Source organism: Carassius auratus, chromosome 29, assembly GCF_003368295.1.
Source record: "Carassius auratus strain Wakin chromosome 29, ASM336829v1, whole genome shotgun sequence".
In the NCBI taxonomy this organism is placed as follows: Eukaryota; Metazoa; Chordata; class Actinopteri; order Cypriniformes; family Cyprinidae; genus Carassius; species Carassius auratus.
In genome coordinates, this window is record NC_039271.1 from 21,680,467 (window position 1) to 21,686,466 (window position 6,000).

Consider the following 6,000-nt stretch of genomic DNA (forward strand, 5'->3'; position numbering starts at 1 on the left):
TAAAGTGAGTTTTGAGTAAAAGTGTACTAATAATTTCATAAATTGTCAGATGTAGCTTGATGCTAACGTTAGCACCAATGCTACTAATAGCAGGTGCTTTTCTTCTTCATAATGCATTTTTGTCTCAATAATTCACGTAAGGTCGTAAGAAAATGTTTTGTTGTATTTTTATAGTAAGACTTTTGATAAATAAGGGCTAAATGCAAAGAGAGACTGAAGTGAGATCGCTGCTTTGTTGCTTTGTAAAGCCTGAAAAACCACAATCAAGGCTAATAAAGGTGGAATAAAAACAAAAGAATAATGATAAAAGAATAATGCGGATAATGTGTCATACTTGGCGGAGGTGTGAAAGAACCGTTTGGTGAGAACAATACAATCATGATTCGGGCAGTTTTCAACAGTGAAACATACACAAAGAGCACAGGAAAGTTTACATGTGAGATCTTACAGAGATGACAAGGGCCATAAATCAATCTGATTAGCCTTCTCTAAAAACACACATGACATGGCCTTAGAAAATATTTCATAAAATTCACAGTTTTACAGATTCGATTATGAAATTTTTTATGAAGTCTTGGAAGACTTGTGGCCTTAGCTACACTGTGTTTTCAAACTCATTTCCTACATCAACATTTTTTTAAATACATTTAAAACATATGTTTTTAATATTTTTATTTTTGTTTTTATGTTTGAGCTTATATATCTCTATTATCATAACAGTCTGAGTGATTCTGATTCCTGAACAGTAAACTTTAAAGTGTCAGCTTTGTGAACAAAGGTTGATTATCTATCTAGTCAGAAAGAATCATGAGCAGAAACCTTTTTATTTTGGGTATGTAATTTCGGTCTCCATGCCAAAAAAGGGGGGTTACTAGTAAGGGGTTAAAAGCAATCCATATATAGTGGATTTTACTCATTTAATATTAATGCAATACTCTTGATTACAATATGCAAAAGCAATTCAGATTGAATATTAGTAAAGTAATACAAAGTATATAACAAGCATATAAAATACCTGCATTTCAATAAAGACAATGTATCTGATATGAATAAAAACCTGTAAGATGATCAAAGAGTTCGAGTGAGCCCCGGAATATGGGAAGGAAAAGGTGAGAAAAGACTGAGTCCAACTAGAAGGGTCTAGTCTGAACTCAGGCTGAGCTGAGCAAAGAGGGGTGAATTGCCTCCTCTTATAGTCCTGCAAGCTGTATCAAACTAATGCCACCTCTCTGCGGTCATGTCTCGGACAGATATCAAAACATTAGTCATCTTTTCTCCGAAAATACATTATCAGCTCTTGCAGCCCAATTTCGGTTCCCCATTTCTGAAGGTCAGCAGATTATTGTTGTTCAAAGTCCTACCTCAGAAGGCTATTAAGTACCCGCAGGAGCCAAAATAACTCCAGACGTGATTAGATATGATCGTCTCTTAATCGTGTGGTTAGAAGTATAAACATTGTGGAAATCTACATCGTTAATTTTCTTATTTCAATATTAGCATAGAGGCCTTCTAAGTCTAACATTCAGCTGAGCTCTGCAGAACAGGAAATTTAGCTGAGACCTTCAGAACAGGCTGTCTTTGTACTTTTAAGCACGTAACACGTGTACCCATAACAGATGTACCCATAACAGAAGAAGTCAAAATTTGGGTTACACCAGACTACTTTTTATACTATCCAAGTTTTTTCTGCATTACACTGAGCATTTTAAAACTAAATGTCAACAATGGTAGTGGATTGTGCTGTGCAAACTCCAAACAAGTTTGTGATTCCTAGTTCATTACCGTGGCAAACCATTTGCCCACTTAGCAGACATTACAACCAGGGCTTGACATTAACACCTGCCAAATGTGGGTGGATTTTGCTTGTGGTGGGTAACACAGTGACTAAAACTAGCCACTTTGGTGGGTTGAATAATTGTAGTGTTTTTGAAAAGTCATCTGAAATCAGCCATATTGCAGTGTGACACTAGGACACTGCAACTCCCATCAGTATTACATGCACACAGTGTTGCCTTGCACTTGAGTTAATGATTTCAGCAAATCAGTTCAAGCGAACATACAAAACCTGATTAATATTCATGAATCCAGCAGCTCATTAATCATTAGTAATCCTTAGTGTGTTTTATAGTTCTTATTATTAGAATTCGTATCATTACTATCCTTTCAGTATTTTTTTTTCCCACTTTTCTTTTTGTCAGAAATATTGAATGACAAAAAAAAACAACCACCTCTTAAGTTAAAATGTTCAGTTAAAATGACTAATATGCACATGGGTATTTTGCAGACTATAAGTCACACTTTTTTTCATAGTTTGGCTGGTCCTGCGACTTATAGTTAGGTGCGACTTATTTATCAAAATTAATTTGACATGAACCAAGAGAAATGAACTAAGAGAAAACATTACCGTCTCCAGCCGCGAGAGGGCGCTCTATGCTGCTCAGTGCTCCTGTAGTCTACACTGAAGACATATAGCGCCCTCTCGTGGCTGGAGACGGTAATGTTTTCTCTTGGTTCTTGGTTCTAAATAAATGCGATATATGTTTTTTTCCTCGTCATGACGTATTTTTGACAGATGCCACTTATACTCAGGTGCGACTTATAGTCTGAAAAATACAGTAATAGCTTTAAGTTATTCAAATTAATTAAATTAAATTATTCAAGTTAATACTTGATTATTATAAAGCTTGACTGATTGATGTTAAAATTTTATTTTAAAAAAACTGCGCCATTTTACAAATATTATATATATTTTCCCCTCAAATTTTAATGAAGATTAAACCAACTTTGTCTGAACCATGGCATGCATTTTCCTTGAGGTTTCGAGACTGACCTACTTTCCATTGCAACTTGTAACAAAGAATTTCCCAGTGTGGTTCAATAAAGTAATTCTTAGTCTGATTCTAATATTTAAACAGACAATATTTCTAATGCCAAAGGTTTTTTTTCTGTTTAGTTTTTTATATTTTCTATTAATCTTCTACATCTATGCACCACTTTTATTATGAAATAAGAAGCTACTTTGTTATGTCTTTATCTTAATACATGGTTTTATTTAATAAAGGAGCTTTACACACAATTATCAGAGCTAATGATAATGGCCTGTATTGTTATACATTTATGTAGTCTTGATTTGGGTGTGTACAGCGGTTTTACATTTAAAAGCGTTGTAAATCTAGTTCAACTAAATATTAGCATGCCATATCATGTCAACTTTTATGTCAACTTTTATCAGGTAATTTCACCACAACAAAAATGTGGCTAGTAAAAATGCTGTGTGGCTAGTAACTTTGGAAAACCACTAGCCACATTGGCTAGTTAGCAAAAAAGTTAATGTCAAGCCCTGATAACAACAAATTTTTATGTCAGAAACGAGACCAGGATCCAACAGCAGGTGAATCAAAATTCAACGTTTATTAAACTGTGACAAAACTCTGTAGACTCATCAGCTGGATAGCAAAACTGCCAGCAGAGGTCAAACCTGCTTCTGCTGAACCAGCAGTGAAGTACAGCACCGAGCGTGAGCAGAGAGGAATCGGCTGCCTGGAGGACACAGGAGAGACAAGGTGGAGAGATCCCCAGAGTCCTAGAGGGGCAGTCGGGTAAAAAGAACACTTACTAATGTTAACTAATGACACCTTATTGTAAAGATATACCAAAACATGGTGTTTTGAACAACACATTAGTAAATAGCAAAGTTTTAAAATGAAAAACCTTTTGTACTTTGATTTATCTAATCATTTACAACTATTACCATTGATATTTTATTCTAGTGTAATGCATCATTGTGAACTACATTAAATGTATGTAGTAGTAATGTACCTGTTATTTGAAAGACAGCATTAACTGCATTAACAGCACAATAAGTGTCTGTGCCCAACATGATTAATATTTAGTGTGTAGCATGCTAATTAAAGAGAGTTACTTAAAAATGAAAATCATTTTGTCCCCTTCGCACTGTCCATACCTGACAAACATGTTGGGTTTGATTACCAGCATTCTTCTAAAAAAAAAAAAAAAAAAAAACATAAATTACACAATTCTGGTTAACTATACATTTAAGTAAATAAATAAACAGTTTTTACCACTCATCGCTATGCAGAAATATAACATTGAACAGTGAAAAATACACTTTGAGTAGATCCAAAGCTTGCTGTTGATCAGGTCCCTTCAGTTAATATTCCTCACAGTTACTGCAGAAAATAACATGGTGAAATGGTCAGTTCAAATGTTTTACTTTAACCTTCTTGTGTTGTAGTCACGTGTGTTTAGGCAGAGAAGAGCATCTGTACATGTACAGTCCGCTTACATTTAATAGCTGTAAAAGAAGGACAGAGCTACTGCAGATGATCTCAAACATAATCAACATAAATGACTGCAGTACATTCTCATCAAAATAATAACTGAAATTAGATTATTTGAAAACATCGCCCTTACACACGCTTAAACAAATCTTCACTCGTAAATACTTTAAGAAATATGGAGGAAAAACATTTGCTTATTGCAACTGCATTAACAAAAATATGTAGTGTTGCTCGTCAGTTTTCTGCAGCGTGAACACTCTAGACACACTCAACAATACTTAGATCAAAGATGAAAAATATATTGTTTATTTATTTTTAACTTAAGTCCACACCCAAACTCTCAAGCTTGGACCCCTTTACAATATTATATAAACAAGACAACTCATAACAAGGCTCAGGAATATATGAAAACAGTGTTGTCACACGTGGCAAATAAGTGGTCAGGGACCACCAGGGTTTTATTAACTATGCATTAGTTGTGTTCACGTAGAGTCCAATATCCAACTAATATTTTTTACTCAAAGCCATTTGTGACCACTAATGCTTCAACTGAGCACCTTGATCTGAATAGACCAGCCCAACCAGTAGGAATTGAGTTTGAGAGGGTGGTATGAGCCTTTGACAAATCTAATAGTATTTTAATACCAATAATGCCTAGCAAATGAATCCTCTTTCCAAACCTCTGACTTCAGCTTCTTAAGGTGCATTTTAATTTGGGCATCCCTCATCTCAGGGCTAAGGTCCTGTGTCTGCCCATGTGCCCTTAGGCTGCTGCCTCTTGAAAGTATTTCTGCTTTTCATTATCATCCAGTGGCCACACTGGCACACCTGCCTCATTGTGCCTGAGGAAAACACAGATGCACAGAAAACATCTAGACAACACTACAAAACAACATTTAGAGCATCTCAGCATCTCTTTTTTTTAAGTAAATTCATACAATGACAATATGTCCAACACACTTGTTTACTTGGGTTGTGAAACCCATTTTTCTGTAACAACTCTGTAAAAACAAGCTTTTGTAATTACCCGTCCAGTTCTGAAAAAGACAAGGTAATGAGAGAATATTAAACTAATTAAACTGAATGTTAAAAAACACTTCATTTATACTAGCAGTACAGCAGAAGTATATATTTTCTGGACATGTTGATTGTTTTTGGGGGTTGGAGAGTTGGACTAGTTACCCGAAGGTTGCAGGGGCTGGAGCAATCCACTCCACCAAATACAGCAATATTTCAACTACAGCAGATGAAAAGAAAGTATAAAACACAAGAATAGCTTCTCCGTACTACACATCCTAGTTGTGTGAGCCGTGAAAAGATACTGCATCGACTCTATGCATATTGCCATCAATGGATGCCATAATTGTTTCCAACATATTTTCTAAATAGTGTGTAGGATTGGTAATCCAATCTTTATTTAGTTTGTTGCAAAATATTTGTAGCACAATATTTTTTTTTTTTTTTTTTTGATTGGCTGAATTATGGCACATTGTAACGCTGGGTTGTGTTGTGCTAGTGAGCCATCTGCAAATAGAGAGCGCACAGGTATCAGGAGAGCAAGCAACTGAGACGTTGCACATGCGAAAGAGAATGTCCGTGCAAATCCAAATAAACTTCTTGCAAAATTGCAAAAAGTGCAAAATTCATTTTAGTTCGCTCTAAATATTTATTCGCGAGATGAACATTTCCATGCAAAACA